Here is a 17,613-nt window from a genome sequence, read left to right on the forward strand (position 1 = left end):
TATAAATAATAAAAAGGCAGGAATATTATTACAGAATAACCTTAAATAACTTTCAATATTTTACTCTCAAGAAAAAATATATTTTGTCAAAATTAAACAAGTTAGAAATAAGAACAAGATAACATCATTAAGAACAATAAAATAAAATGATCTGGAGGGCCGGATCCGGCCCCCGGGCCTTGACTTTGACACGTGCTCTAGAACTAAAGATGTGTTTCCATGAAGTGCAGCATCTCCTCCTCCTCCTCCTCCTCCTCCTCCTCCCATCTGCTGATACAAATGACTGCAGACGCTCCTTGCAGCTTCATATCCCAACATCTCTTCCACATTTTTACACCCAAATCTATTTTGAGGAGAGGCCATCCCTCTCTGCCACCCACAGCACACACCACTTGTTACATTATTCAGCAGAGACAGCCGGCACACACCGAGCACGGAGATAGAAACCTGCAAGGCTCCTGAGGCTGAAACTGCAGTCACGTGATGTTCCTGTCGTTTGTTCACTACGAACAGGAGTTTACTCACCTCTGGTCCACTTTCCTTTGTCAGACATAATGGTTCTGGACAAACCTTTTTCTTTTATTTAAAGGTCAGAAGATGAAGCACTCTTGAATGTGTAAAAAATAATAACTGCAGCAGTTTACACGCCTAATCCTTCAAGAAATGTGGATGCTTGATTTAATTGCTCCTTCGTTTAGTCAGTAATTAGCAGGAGATCCACCGGATTTCTTCTTCCTTCAGATCCCCCAAAAACGAGCTATTCTAACAATATTCTGCAACAGTTTTTATTTTGGAGTGAAAACAGTAAAAAGCTCACATATCTGGACAGAGCAGGATTTCCCATCAGCCCTTTGACATGTAGTGGAGCGTGCAGAAACGTCCAGAGAGCTGCAGCAGCAAATGTCACGCATGTCACATGTTTGTGTTTGGAGTTCATCATTCTGCTTTGGAGGCTGATAACAAATGGGATCTTTTTACCCGTGGAAAAACATTGTCATGACTAACTCACATTTTTCTTAAATTAATATTTGATTGTTGGCAATTCATAATTGTTTTATATTTATTCAGTCTGATGGGAAGCAGTTTCTCCACTTTTTTCAAAGTTTTGATGTAAATGTGTTTTAACAAAGTAAATACTTTTTTATTGCAGTTTTGATTAACAGATTAAAATGTGATAAAATATTTGAAATGTTCAACAGTTTTCAAAATTAAAAAAAAATTACTTCAGATTTTTTTGAACATTTTGGGAAAAAATATTTAATATAAAAAAAAACTGAACTTTTGTCACAATGCTATATATCTAGTTCATAATTATGTTAAAAGAATACGGTTTTAAAGTTTTAACAGTTTAGTTTTAGTGTTGAATAAATGTTTCTCCTGTTCCGCAACCTAAAGTGTGTTTTGGATTTTGGCCACTTGTGTGATTGAGTTTGACACTCCTGATTTAGACTGTCCCAGATGAGGAAACAAAGATAAATGGATAAACAGATGCATGGATGGATGGATGGATGGATGGATGGATGGATGGATGGATGGATAAACAGATGGATGGATGAATGGATGGAAGGATGGACAGACAGTTGGATGGATGGATGGATGGATGGATAGACAGACAGATGGATGGATAGAAGAACGGATGGATGGATGGAGGATGGATGGATAAACAGATGGATGGATGAATGGATGGAAGGATGGACAGACAGATGGATGGATGGAGGATGGATGGACAGACAGATGGATGGAGGATGGATGGATAGACAGATGGATGGATGGAGGATGGACGGATAAACAGATGATGGATGAACCGACGGATGGATGGATGGATAGACGAACGGAGAGATGGATAAACAGATGGATGGCTGGATGAATGGATAGATGAACGGATGGATGGATAGAGGATGGATGGATAGATGGACAGACAGATGGATGGACGGACAGATGGATGAACGGACGGAGGAATGGACAGACAGATGAATGGGTGGATGGACGGATGGATGGATGAATGGATGGACGGACAAATGGAAGGATGGAAGGATAAACAGATGGATGGATAGATGGAGAGACAAATGGATGGATGGACAGATGGACTCTTGGATGGACGGACGGACCGACGGATGGATGGATGGATGGATGGATGGATGGACGGACGGTCGGATAAAGGAATGGACGGACAGATGGATGGACGGACGGATGGATGGACGGATGGAGGAATGGATGAACAGATGAATGGGTAGATAGTTTTGAACTAAACCAGCTTGGGTTTCCTGTTCCACAGCCTCTATCCAGCCCCCCCCCCATCCCCTCACCTCTGTGGGGGCACCACGCTGGGGGGCTACAGAAGCTTAAAACAAGAGTGACAGCTTAAGCCGTCTGTTGCTGCAGAGAAGATTTGACGCATTTTCCATGAAAGCTCTGCTGCTCCCACCAGAAAGACGACTTTCTACTAACATGTGACCTGTTAGAAGGGAAGTAACCTGCTTCAAGATTCATGACCAAAGAGCCTTCTAACAACGACGTAGATTTTCTTCACGTTTCTTCCTGAATGCAGAGGCGCCTCTCATTCATCTTATTTCTACATTTCTGCACTGGAGGGAAAAGCGATCTTGAAGCAGCTGAAACCACATTTACGTTGGACATCAGGGGAACATGCCGAGTGACTGCTGCTATGAATTATTCTGTCAAATAGGACTCATCTGAGGTTTCCCAGATCGCATGATTGCAAAGAATTAAACATTAGCTTTCTCTGATCCGATGGTGATGCAGTTCTCCCTCCACGCTACGAATGGAAAAGATTCCCATTACGAGGTTTGATGGCGACAAACAGAAGCAGCGTTTTTATTGTTGCTCCTTCATTTATTGCTGTCTGCACAAAGCAGAGCATCTCTACTGCAAACATGTCAAAGTAAATCTGCAGCCGAACGAGTCTGTGGGGTTTTAGAGCTGCTGGGGGGGGGGACTCAGAAAAACATCCACTTTATGAAATACAGCCATTATTTCCCAGTGTCACACTAATGATAATTATGCATTCACATTGAACGTCCTTCATCTGATTTAACGTCTCATATCATCGTATTTGTCACGTCTTTGGCTTCAGTGAAGATGATTGGGTTAAAATGCTTCAGGAACGGCCACATATACACCAAATTACTGTTCAAGTTCTGCCTGTGGACAGCTTACCATTCTTCAAGTGAAGCGATCAAAGTGCCACTGATGCAGATTTATTGATACTTTCTACATTGACGTTTCTACATTTTCTTCCATCTTCCTCCACTCATCCGTATCATATTTGATACTCTTATTTCTAAGACCCCTATTTCATTAGAGCGACCCAAACTGTCCTTCCAAACCCATTGAATATAACTTTCTACTAACTTTCTTCCTCCATCCCTACGGCTTCTTCCTACCCCTCATACTGTAGGGCGTTTGAAGGGCTAGGGGAGTCTGAAATGTTTTTTTTAAGGGAAAGGAACTTGTTCTGTATCTCTCTAAATAAGTAATGACTTTTTAAAATGATAAAACCAATGTCATGTATTTCCGAATGATATCATGAAGGGTTTGATTCCACGTGTGAATATGAATTCCCTATTTTTCCATAATGTTCCAATTGGAAGGGTAGGAAGAAGCCACGGGGGGGAGGGGAGAAATGCGGATTCGGTCCATGTTTCCTACCCTGCAGTTCACCATCATCCCACTAGAGGCAGTAGAAGGTTTTTCCTGCTCATTTCAAAATGGCTGTTACCTTGAAATCTCAAGAACGCCGTTCATTTTCAAAACTTTATGTTGACAATAACTCGCCTTTTGTTCATTTTTTTTTTTAAGGACTGCATTGAAAAAATGTTTAATCTTTGATACTTTATAACAGATACACTGTGTAAAAACGTCTGGATCTAATTTGAGACATTGGCTAAATAATGTGATTTTGTTAGCTGATGTCAATATTTTTACCTCTTAAACCAACATTGTTGTGAGATAAAAACTGGGGCCGGGAATTAATTTAAAAAAATTACTAATTAATCGCAAACCTGGGAAAAAATTGATCGCGATTAATTAAAAAAAATAAAAAAAAATTTTAATTAAAAAAAATTGAAAAATGTAAAAAGTTTTCTTCAAAAGTTTTTCTTCTCGACAAAAATAAGCGGTAAGAAGTGATATGAGGTGCATATGTATTGCTTTTCTTTGCCGCTGTAGTCGAGGCTCAGCGAGACGTGGTTGTGTTACCGTGACAACGTGCCGGACCATTGATCAAATACCAAGAATAAAGTACTAAAAAACAAGTGAATAATTATTTCTTTTGTAAGTGACCAATGCATAAGTGGGATACTACCCAACGAAGTGTTTTAACACATGCATGGAAGCCTGTACAGGCCAAGGCGAAGTGAAGGAGTGTGTCTTCACGAGGTGTAATTAATTTGGGTTATTAAATATTAATGCATTAATTCTTTTTGATTAATCGCGTGAGTTAATGCGTTAATGTTTGCAGCCCTAGATAAAACCTATAAAATCACCTAACATACCATTATTAATACAATTTTTGTTATATTTTATAAATTGTGTTGAAAAATATTTTTGTGGACTTCATCGAAGGGTTAAAAAATGCAATAAAAAAATTGAATTTTCTGTCAATTCTTTGATATAGTGGACTTTACATGGTTGAGCTTAATTTTTCCCTATATATATAGAATTAAACTTTATTCATATCCCAATGGATAAATTCCTCTGTTATGGCACCATAAAAAGTTAAATAAAAATCTATCAAATTTACTGAATACATGAATAATTTCAAGTAATAAGTTAAAAGATTAATAATATGGGATAATGCCAAGTAATATAGCAAATAAATATTATATACATATATATATATATATATATATATATATATATATATATATATATACATATATATACATATGACCTCCATCATCAGAAAAATGCCACAAGAACATGCTAAAACACTATTTTAATCGGGGTGGGTCTTTAAAAGAATCAAACAACTTCTGAGTTTAGTATTTCATTTTTGGTTTAGGACTTAAAGGATCAAACTGACAACAAGTTAAAGCTAAAAAAGTCATTTATTGACTTTCTACACAGACAAACATTCATTACTGCTTGAGTGGAGGGAATAATTTTGCCCATTAGAGCTTCAAATATGTTATTGAATGAAATGTAACTCACTACAAATCTGAAAATGTGTCTCCTCATCCAGTCAAAGACAGATTCAGGTTCAAATTATCCTTTTTTTTTCAGGGAAATCTGAAGCCCATTCTCTGGACTCTGATGCTTCTCCTCAACATTTCATCCATCGCTCTGACAGCTTGCAGAACCCCCCAAACTGGCCCACACATGAAACACCTGCTAACTCCCCCGGAGGAAAAACGATGATTTCTTCTCTGCCCACCAGCACAATTTCAAAGCTCGACATTACTTGTTCCATTCCTGCAGTAATTTTACATTTAAATCCCAAACGTGTATTTCTGATGTTTTTACCGCAGCAGCCACGTGTTTTGACTTTAGCTCGTTTATTTCTCTTCTTTTGTGCTGATTATGTATGTGGGGAAACGACGCCTCCATCATTAACGCCACGCTGCATGGCGGGGAACGCCGGCGTGACTGACAGATGAAAGAAAGCTTCGCTCACAACCTTATTAGCCTCTCACTGGTAAATGTTGCTGATTGAACGCGGCGGTCGGAGCGGGTTGTTTGTACAGTCAGAAGATCAGCAGCTTCCTCTGGCATTTGACTGCTGGAGGCGTAACACCAGAATTTATATCCAGCCACGCAAAAAAAAATATATATATATTTTTTAAGTAAATGCTACATTTAGGGAATTTTGGAGTCGAATTGGTTTGTCCCATATTTGTGACAACAGGCATTAAAGAAATGTGTCAAAGTCAAGGCCTGGGGGCCGGACCCGGCCCTCCAGATCATTTCATTTTATTATCTAACTTGTAAAATTTTGACAAAATGTATTTTTAAAGAGTATAAAAAAATGAAAGTTAGTTAAGGTTTAAGTTGATTTATTCTGCATTAATATTCCTGCCTTTTTATTAGTTATAATTATGTTAAAAAGTTACGGTTTTAAAGTTTTCAAAATTGGCATTCTGCTAGATTTTTTGAGTTTAGCTAATATTTCAGCTAGATGCTAGCTGTTTTGGCTAATTTAAACTTTTTTTTAGGCTGTTTTGGAGTTTAGCTAAAATTTCAGCTACATGCTAGTTGTTTTTGCTAATTTAGACTTTTTTTTCAAGTTGTTTTAGGCTTTTTTAGAGTGAGGTTAATATTTACTTGCTAGCTGTTTTGGCTATTTTTTGTTTTGTTTTTCAGCATATTCTAAAGTTTAGCCATTTTTTCAGTTACATGCTAGCTGCTTTGGCTAACCTATTGTTTTGGTTTGTTTTTTAGGCTAATTTGCCATTTGGCTATTTTTTAAGCTCGTTATCAGGTTCAGCATTTTCAGCTATTAGTTTGAGTGTTTTTTAGCTTAGCATCTTCAGCGGCCAAATTCTGCTTTCATCATTCACACTAGTATTATCGCAGGTAATGCTGTATATCTTGTTCTTAATTATGTTAAAAGATTACAATTTAAACGTTTTTAAATTGTGGTTTTAGAGTGTTTAATAAATGTTTATCCTTTTCGATTCACAACCTAAGATGTGTTTTTTGGATTTTGGTTGGATTGAGTTTGACACCCCGCCACTCTTTGATTCAGACTTTTCTGTGATCAGGAGTCGATTGTTGATCAATTAAAACACTAAAACAGCAACCTTTTGATAAAGTTGCTCCTAAAAAGAAACAACATCACAGTTTGCTGATTTTCCAGAGCCTCAGAGCCGGAGCTTCACGCCGCTTTATCCTCATATTCCACCGAGACTAAACTTGCTTAATTATGAGTATCAAACTTCCACAGCCGTGTTGCTCACGTATGAAATGCTGCTTCAAAGACAAAGCTTTGTGTTGCCAACTCATTACCAGCAGCTCCACGGAGCACTCGGCGGGAGAACTGCCTGCACTGCGAAGGCATCAAATGGAGCCACCAGAATTAATTGTCTGCTGTGTGTTTGGACTTGGAGGAGGTGAGGTGAACACAAACTCTCCTTTCATGAACATCGTTCATGTGTTATGGACTCGTTTACATTGATGATACAGAAAACTGCTATTTTAAATCCATCAGGCTTCATCGCTGAAGAACGAGATGATCAATTAATCAGCAGATCCTGAAGACATACAGATAATATCACAAAAGTCTATTTCTGGGAGAATTTTTCCATCATCTCAAATAAAGAGAAGTGGGAGCAGAAGAAAGATGGAGTGTCAGTCGGTGGAGGATGAATCATTCCTTGGTCCCTGTAGCCCCGCCTCCCACACTTCTAACTCTATAACTAGTCATTTTTTCAGATAATGCTGCTCTATTTACAGCTAATCACCTGGATCAGGTGTGTCCAGCCAACAGGAAGCTCCAATAGCATTAGGAGAAGACGCAGCTTTGAGGGAGCGGGTGAGGGGGGGGGGTATCACCAATAATTTCCAAAATCGATTTGATTCCTTTTTTTTTATCCACTCAATTCAACGTAATTTTAAGTTTACACATTTAGACAAATTTGTTTAGAAATACATTAATCAATCTATATATGTTTTGCAGATATTCACATCAATCTGATAGTTCAAATACTGTAAAAAGTATTTGTGAAATGATGATGAGATTGTTAATATCATAACATAGATTCTCAAACTGAGAAACTAACGATTGTTCTGCTTCTCCTGGACGGCATTTCAGTTTGGCCACTAGGTGGCGATGGCGCTACAGCATTACACCTTAATCCAGAAGAAGAAGAGAAAAAAACTGATTTAGACATCAGATAGGTAAAAATATTTCCTTTAGTAAAATTCCTATAAACATGTTCATTTAGTCAGCAATGTATGTTTAGGTCGACTGACCGTTAGAATTAATCGTCCTATGGGAAATTCCATTATACTGTAACTAACCTTCTGGTTCTTTTATTTTGGAAGTTGTGTGACGCAACTAGCTGAGTTTGGAAAGACTTCAAACTAATTGACTGCTAAACTTGCTGTCCCAAAGGAAAAGAAAAAGGTGTATTTTATACATATACAGTATATATATGTGTATTTATATAAATCATCCGACCACTTCTACCAGTGTAACCGAGCAATGGAGAGGTTCCCTTAACTGTCATGCCGAAGTACACAGGACAAGGATTACGCCATTTGGTGGTTCTGCTAACTTCCTTTATTTTATTTTTTCTCAGTTTTATTTCACAAAGAACTCAAGCTGAACTTGCCATGGTATTCCTGTCTCTACAGGAACCCAGAAGAGCCATACAGCTCTCAAAAGAACCGGGAAGTTAGTTACAATTCGTTAGCATCAAGCTAGCGGATTTTAGCATGATGTGTTCATGTATTTTATGGATCAATTATTGATCTGTTAAGCTTAAATCGATTTTATAAACCCAGCCCTACTTGTTTTGGGCAGAAAGTGATTTATTTGAGAGGTGATAAATCTAAAAAGGAAAAAACATAGAAACTGCTGTTTAAATGTCTAGTTTGTGTTATGATCCAGCATTTTATTTTGAAAATATTTGTCTTTTTTATTTTTTTTTTTTAGCCTCCATATTTTCCCTTGGTGGCGTTTTACACGTGTCCCACCCCCCTGGTCTCCTATATTTGGTTTAACCCAAACCTGTTTTGAGTTATCTGATCCGTTCCTTTCATCTGAACTCAATCCAGGTTTTCTGACCGTCTCTGTCTGATTGGAGCGTCTAGATTTCCATATTTGGTTACTGATAAATGATGAATAAACAATCCAGTCTCACTAAAATTGTCATTAGTTTCCTTTTCTTTGCTGGTGTGTAACTTTTACCCTTTTGGACCGTTTCATGATTAAACTTTTAGTCTTTCCTGGACCAGATTATTCTCACAATTCTTCTGTTTCTTTCTGCACCTTTGAGCAAATGTATTTCCCTCACTAAATATTTCTATACTTTTACATGCAAAGCTATTGATGTTTTGTGCTCTTTTTTTGTTGTTGCTCAAATTCAGAATCTAAATCAAGAGAAATCTACTGCTTCCATATACATTCAGGTTACATCATTAGGGGAAACCTAAACCATTCTGTGAGGATTTTGATCTTCAATTTTGATTTTTTCTTTTGTTTTTGTTCTGTTTCAGAGTTTCATTGTCCGTCACACCTGGTTCAGGTTGGCAATCATCCACAGCTGTCTGGATTTGTGTTAATGATCCTCAGTCTAGTATATAAATGTCTGGTTTTCCGTTCAGTAAGGTCATTTGAATGGTCATCTTTTTGGTTTAGATCTGTTCAAGTTCATTTTTTAAACGTCTCCTTCAGTGATGCTGGCCTCCTGCATGTTAGATCAACCTGTTCCTGACAATTCCTTCATGTAAAATCCAATAACTTTAACACTGTGAAGACATCAGTCATTACAACCACCTGTTTATTAGCATCAACCACTGTAAAACAGGGGGAAATCACACTCGTCAGTCTGCAGAGAAAGTGGATGAATCTCCACAGATTTACAGGAGTAAACCGCCAGACTCTAACCGCTGGTCGTTCTGCTGTGAAACGCCTCATTGCAGCTGAAAGCTTTCAGAAAGCCCTCTTTCTGCCAGGTCAGAAGCTGAAAACTCATCCATCCTCCAGCAGCGATTCATTTTCATTACCCCACACATCTGCACAACATGACAGATTGATTGAGATCGCCCAAAAGTTCAGAGCTGAAGAGCTTTTTTCTGTTGGCCAACTTTCCATCGGGAATAACAGAGAGAGGAGAACGCAGAAGGAGAATCGTGATGATTTAAAGACATTATTCAAATATTTAAAATGATGACAGAAGAAGGATCAGTGAACCGCTTTTGGTGCACTGCAGGTAAAACGAGAGACTTGGAATGATGATTTATTATCAATCTATGATATTTAAAGTCTGTCTCACAAAGATAAACACTCAAAAACGTCCCAAATAACTAATTAAAAAACAGATAATCAGTATTAGGTAAATTATTTTTTAAAGAGTAATTGATTACTTGAGTTACTGGGTGAAATTTTAATTAAATTACTTTACTCATCTTTACATTACTCCTAAATTTAAAAAGTAATTAATTTTTTGTTTTCTACCCGAATACAAATTCTCAAATGAACAAAGCTCTCAGAAACAAGATCCCCTCGGAAAATCCACATCTTCTCATCAAATTCAACATATGAACATAAGAAACATGAACATTAAATTCTCCCACTGACATTTTTTATTTCAAAAAACGTTGCCAGTAGTGTTTTCATTATGATTAAGGAGTTTTTCACCAAAATCCCACAACCTAAATGTCTTAAAAATAATTTTTCATGTTGATCTGAAGCCTCTGTTTCCAAATTGTCTTCTGAGGGGGCGTGGCTTTTGGAGCTCCGCCCCTGACCCTGACTTTTGCTTCATTTAGCAAAGTAAAAAAAATTCAGATCCAACTGTTTACACACATGAATGTGTTTTCTGAGGCATCTGATTGGCCAATTCATAACTTGTGATAAAGAAACAATATAATGAAAAAAAAAATAAGATTAGCAAGAAGATGTTTAAAAGAGATATAAGACCAAAAATGGTTATTCTGACCGATAGAACGACTGAGTAATAGCCCTTTATTTTTCAATAGAAGTCGAGGGGATTTTGACTTTCCGGGACCAGTGAGTACTTCCTGTCTGGATGGCGATGGGGGAGGGGAAAATCTGTCCAGTACTTTCTATATAGTATTTATGATTATCCCAAACATATGGAATAATCTCCTACAAAGTGTGCGTTCATATAAATTAACGTTCGCAGTTAAAGCCTTTATGACTGATACCATAGTTACCTACAAAATAAATTCATATTTCTACCAATGGAAAGGTCTTTCACTGAATTTTAACATTTTAGTCACATACCTAATAATAGTTTATTGATGTTGATTTAGTGGAAAAATTAAAGCTTTTGGAGTTGAAGAATGCAGGAACTTTAAAGATTAATAAATAAAGTCAAAGTGAGACAAAACAAAGAAAAAGGTGATAATGCAGAGGATCTGAAAAGCAGATCTACTTAACTTCAATAAATAAAAGTAATCAGTAAAAATAATAAAGTACCTAATATTCACAGCATCTGAATTTCAGCTTCTAACTGGAGGAAATTCCAGAAATCCCCTCAAATATTAGGAATATTTAGCTGGTATAGTTAAAAGTTAAGTAATTTTTGACTCCTTAACAACAACAAACAAAATGTTAAAAAAAAACTTGTTTGTTAGACTGTTCTTTGAAAAGCATCATTCAGATCTTAGACCTTTCCATCTTAAATCTCACTTCCCTTCTGTGAGTCTGAGCGATAAAGGCCACATCGTCCCGATAAGAGTTCCTCTGAAGACCCGTTCTCCCCATGCATCAACACTTGACCCAAACGGGCTAAAAATAAGTTGATATTTCCATCTGTGGTGACAGTTTGAGTCTTTGGGTCATTCTCAGCGAGGTGCAAATGGACGTGTAAAGGTTAAGATGACAATGGAGGGATAGTCGGTCAGCCTGAGCTCAAACAGGAAGCAGACTCGGCTTGATTTATTTATGCTGTTTACCATGTTCTGGAACTGCATATTTAACACTTTTACTGTCCTGGAACCAAAATATGTTCACGCTTTAAATACATTTAGATCAGATTTGAATTGTAAAGTCCTCCATCCTCGACACTTTTTGTTGTGTGAATAAACTAACTGCTCATCTATGTGATAATGAGACGTTTCTGTGCTTCTGTTTTGTTCTGTTTATCCAGAGGAAGGTGTATCTCATAAATCTGTTGTATCGTTAAATTTGCATCTTCTTTTTTGGCTGAAGTCAAACAACAAACCCATTTTTATCTGTCTTACCTCTCGTCCTCCCATCATGCACCTGTGAAAGGATTTTCATTTCCTGTCTCCTTCCCTTTATCATCATTTTTCACACATTATGCTGTCTATGAAAGGACATATTAAAAGCTGCTCTCCTCCACCGGACAGTGAATAATCCACATCAGGTGTTAGATCACTCTCTTTTAGTGTTTTGGAGAAAGTGATGAGTCAGACCTTTAAAGATGACTCATCTTTCTTTGACAGTCGCCAGAATAAACTGCTTAAGAGGAAAAAAAAAGGCCTTTTTAGTTGCTGTGGTGCTGGTTTGTTTCATTCTATTTTACCCTCTTTGTCCTCAGCAGTCTTGGTCTACTGGGTTTTGTTATTTTAGTTTGGGGTTGGACCTTAGTAGTCTTAGTTTGCAGGGTTTGTTTATTTGTTTTCTTTAGGTAGAATTTGGTTATGCAGACCTTAGCAGGGAGCTGCTGACTCCGACGGTCAGCAGTCTCCCTAAATTGTTTTATTTTTGGCTAAGGTTTAAATTCCTTTTGCTTTGTCTTTTTTGTTTAAACCAGCGCACTAATTATTTCATTTTGTTCTTTCATTTCAGGACACAGGATTTCCACTTTTGTTACTGTCTCCTTTTGTATTTTTCCCTCTAGACCTGAGTCAGGTTTACCCATAGGGGATGTAAAAGTGAGTGGTTTGTTTTTTTTCCTGAAAAACCTGACGTATACCATCAGATACATGCAGTGTACAGATAATCCATAAGGGGGCAGTGATTCTTTCATTAGAGGGCCTTCAAGTGACTCTACAAGACTACAAAACTTGCTAAATTTGAAAAAGTTTCAGAAGAAAAACATAATTTGTACTAAAACATAAAAAGGAACAGTTTCTGGGTTGATGCAATGTGAAAAAAATTACATTTCATGAACTAAGTTTTCCTAAAATCCAACACATTCTCATCTCCAACTTGTCCTATTTTGACGTAGGTTAGGGACCCTTCTGTGTCACTTTTTGGCATTTTGGGTGTGTCCCCAACTTGTCATTTTTTGACTTGCTGGCTGTTCATAAAATCAACCTCAGGGCTCGGACTTGTCCTCAGAACGCGTCCAGTACCATAACCTGGTAACGATTCGTATCTGCTACCCTTGATTTTACAGCCAGCACTTAAACAATGACGAATCGGGACACCTAAAACCCCAAAGAGTGACGTGGAAATGACTCTGACCATACGTCAATATGTGACACGGTACCGGACACAGACTCATCCTCGGGACGTGTCCAGTACCCAAACCTGGTAACCATTCGCGTCTGGTATCGCGTCTGGTATCGTGTCTGGTACCAGTTTTGGTTCGGTACCGTATCCAATACCGCGTCCGGTTCACACCCGGTACCAGAGTACAGGTATGCTCTGCGTTGCGGTTCTGTTCTGGAGGTTGAGGACCCATGATTTAAAGGTAACAGCCAGCACATAAAAAAACAGCGAGTTGGGGACACTCAAAACGTCAAAAAGTGAACTGGAGAGGGTCCTAACCATATATGTGTTGCGGTACCGGCATTGGAGCAGAGGAATCACTCCAGGAATCTTCAAGACGAGGCTCCAAGTGGACAAAGTTAATTTGGTTAAAAGAATGGTCCTCAGGACGGGTCCAGAAGCCTAACTTTGTAACGATTCACATCCGGTATTGTGTCCAGTTCACGCACGGTACTGCATAAGGTACCGGTGGTTCAGTACTGCGTCTGGTACTGTGTCCAGTCCAATGTTAGGATTAGGGTACCGGTACAGACTTTGGGTAGTGGTGCATTCTGCATTGCGGTTCTGTTCTGGTTTTGGATGTTGGGGACCCGTGGTTTAATGGTAACAGCCAGCACATCAAAAAGAGTTGGGGACACACAAAATGTCAAAAAGTGAAGCGGAGGGGGACCCTAACCATACGTCAATATGTGACGTGGTACCAGACACAGACCGGTCCAGTTCGCGGCCAGTACCGCATCTGGTAACTGTTTTGGTTTGGTACTGGGTCTGGTATCGTATGCAGTGCCGGTTTAGGAATAGAATACTGGTACCAGTACGGAGGGGTCCTTAACCAAACGTCAATGAGGTACCGGACAAAGACTGGTCCTCAGGACGGGTCCAGAACCCTAACCCTGTAACAATTTGCGTCAGTACTGCGTCAGATTGACACCCGGCACCGCATCTGATACCAGTTTTGGTCTGGTACTGCGTCCGGTGGCGCAACCAGTGCCAGGCTAGGGATAGGATACCATTACTGAGTTTGGTGCTGTTCGCGGTTCTATTCCGGCTCTGTAGGTTTGGGACCCATAATTTAATAGGAACAGCCAGAGAAAGTCTGGTCCTCAGGACAGGTCCAGAACCCTAACCCGGTAACAATTTGTGTCTGGTACCATGTCAGATTGACACTTTGCACCGCATCTGATACCAGTTTTGGTTTGGTATTGCGTCCAGTACCACATCCGCAGGGATAGGATACCGTTACTGAGTTTGGTGCTGTTCGCAGTTCTGTTCCGGCTCTGTAGGTTTGGGACCCATAATTTAATAGGAACAGCCAGCCATCAAAAAACGATAAATTGGGGACACTCAAAACGTCAAAAAGTGACGTGAGGTCCCTAACCAAACGTCAAAATGTGACGACTTGGGAGTGAAAACGGGTCGAAATCATCAAATTTGATACAACAAGGATTTAAAGTCACGTAACTCTAAATCAGCCAATTGTTATTTCATTGTATTCCATGTAAAAATACTTGATTTTTTTTTGTTGTTTTGTTTGTTCAGAGGGTCCAATAAGGACATACTGTAACTATTCATCCGTTAACACGATAATTCCAGCAGATTCTGAATCTGCTGGAATTATCGTGTTAACAGTTAAAAAGTGACAGTATATCTAAGGATATACACACTGAAGCTCTGGTGTTAAAGGGTTAAAGAGGATTCTTATGCAAATATTTATCCAAATAAAACACAACAAGTGTAATAATCACAGTTCAGACTTTGAGACTCTCTGGTTTCATATCCTTGCATAGACGGATGCATACAGCCCCTTCAGGGATGGCTCTTATTATTATTTTCCATTGAGGAAAACATCGCTAAAAGGTTTTTCTTCCACGTCTTACTCATAAGCAATCTTTTCCAATCTTCTCTAATCAAGTTTGACTCCATCTGACTGCTGGTGGAAAAAAACCCCACTCCCCTGCTACCTGGTGCAGATAATGCACTTTACTTGTAACACGATTAAAGCTTTGAAGCTGGAGTTGAAATCACTCTGCGGTGGAGGAAATGGATCTAAGTCTCACCTTTGTGTGCTGGAGAATGGCGATTGAACACTTCACAAGTTGTTTGAACTGCAGGCTGAGACTGTAAAGGGTTCAGATTACTCCCATTAAAACTTCATTTGTCCTCATGACAAAGCAACTTAAATTACATGTTTTGAGGACAAATGTAGGAATGTTTTAGTTCATTTTTAGTTGACAGATGCGAGTCTTTCTGCAGGTTTCCTGAAGGTGTGATTCCAGCCCTGCAGCAGCTGCCAGGTGCCATAAGGCCAGAAGGAGGCAGCTGGTTTGGAGGCCCTGCTGGGACTAATGTCCTAATGCTCATTGTGTCACATTAATACATCACAGCATCAGAGGAAAGGCAGCAGGAAAACAGTTATTCCAATTATTTAAGGCCAGTTGCAGGCAGGAAAACAGCTGTAGAAACAGCTGATTTCACAGTTCAGTCCATGAAAGACAACTGTGTCTTTATGAACATTCCATCTGAATAAATCAGAAGTAAAAGAAGGTTATTTCACAGGAAAAATACTGACAATAAAGACGCATCATGTTCATTATTTAAAGAAATTACAAAACATTAAAAAAACTCATTAACAGCCAGACATTTTGCTGACTTTAATACGTCCCTCTCTCCACAAAGAAGTGCTTTTTAATGTTCCCCATCAGGAGAAACAGGAAAGAAATCCAATTTTCCTCTTCAACGTGAGGGATTTCTCAATCCTCTGCTCTTCTAATTAAGCAGAATTTACCACTGAGAATGAATATTTATGATCATCATTCTGCTGTTCTTTGAAACTAAGGGAGAAAAAAACAACTTTCTACACCCATATTAACAAATAATAATACAAATATCCATTTCTAGAGAGTTCAAGTTTTACTGCTTAGACATTGAAAACATACAAGTTAGTTATTTTTTGTCAGATATTAATGTAGAGCTGTGCATTAGCAAGAATCTCGTGATAAGTGTCATGATCCAATAAATGTGTCAATATATCCCGAGACAAATCTAACCGAAAAACAATGAAAAATGTCAGACAATCTGTCTTTTTCAGGTAAAATTAGGAATGGGTTCCATAATGTTCAGGTGCCTGGACATTGTCTGGACAGGTTCTTCAAAAAAATAAAAAAAGATTTAGATGTTGATGAAAAATGCCTTTTTAAATTGATGTAATGAAGCAGCATCACAGGGTGAAGGAGACTGCAAGGGTGTAATTAGACTGGATTTGGTTTGCTTTAAAGTGAACCAGAGTTTATATCCCCAATAATCCAGAACAAACTTTCCGTCTAAATACATTAAAGCAGACAGAACCGCTCTCGGACCCAACTTTGGAGCTGGTCTCTGTTCGTTTCTAATCCTAAGCTTCAGTTTACTCTATGCGGTATGTGGATATCTAAGCTCTACTTATGACTGATTACCTGGTTCAGGTGTATCCAGCCAATTAAAACATGCCAGAGTGAGGCCTGGAGTTAGCTATCCCGGTTGTAAATGGTGAATACTTGTATAGCGATTTTCTACCTTTCTTTAAGCCCCAAAGCATTCACCCACACACTGGTGGTGGCTCCACTGCTGAACACTCCACCAGAGCCAATGGGGGTTCAGTGTCTTGCCTGAGGACACTTCGACACATGGGTGGGCAAGGCGGGAATTGATCAGGAGTCGACCGCCCTACCGCTGCACCACGGCCACCCCAATTCGATTGTGGTTGAGTGCACTGCAAAAAGTCTGCTTTAAAAAACGAGGATTGTACAAAAATAAGGTAAATATGACTTAATGTCTGCCAACAGAACAAGAAAATTTAGCTTGTCAAGATTTTTCTAAACATGTACAAATATCAAACCTCATAGGAACTACAAACATCTTAACATTTGTAATTTTTTTACTTATATCAAGCTAATTTTGACAAACATAAATATCATTTCGAAGATTAATTTTCTCAAAATGTTTAAAATTATTATTTAATTAAAACTTTGCTAGTAAGGCCATCTTGGCCACTTCTTGAACACTTCGTTCACAGAATACAGGACTGCTTGTAGTTCCTAGAATTTCTAAAAGTACAGTTGGAGGTAGAACCTTCAGCTATCAAGCTCCTGTTCTATGGAATAAGCTCCCAGCTCATGTCAGAGAGGCCAGCACAGTTTCTACCTTCAAAACTAGCCTTAAAACATTCCTCTTTGGACAGGCGTTCTGCCAGGCTAGCTAGTAATCAGAGAATATTCCCTCTCATGTGGTCCTTATGAGGCTAGATAAATAAATTAATATTGATGCGTTTAAATATAAATTTAGATTTTCCATCAGCGTTATTTTTCAGATAAGCTCTGGGGTTCTGTTCTCTATTCTCATCTACTTCTCCTCTCTTCTATTCTTTATTATTTATGGTATTTAGTTCTCCATGCTTTTGTGGTGCAGTTCCATTCACATGTTGTTCTTCTTTCCCACTCTCCTCTGGGGAGCGGGAGAGATTT

This window comes from Oryzias melastigma, linkage group LG6, assembly GCF_002922805.2.
Source record: "Oryzias melastigma strain HK-1 linkage group LG6, ASM292280v2, whole genome shotgun sequence".
In the NCBI taxonomy this organism is placed as follows: Eukaryota; Metazoa; Chordata; class Actinopteri; order Beloniformes; family Adrianichthyidae; genus Oryzias; species Oryzias melastigma.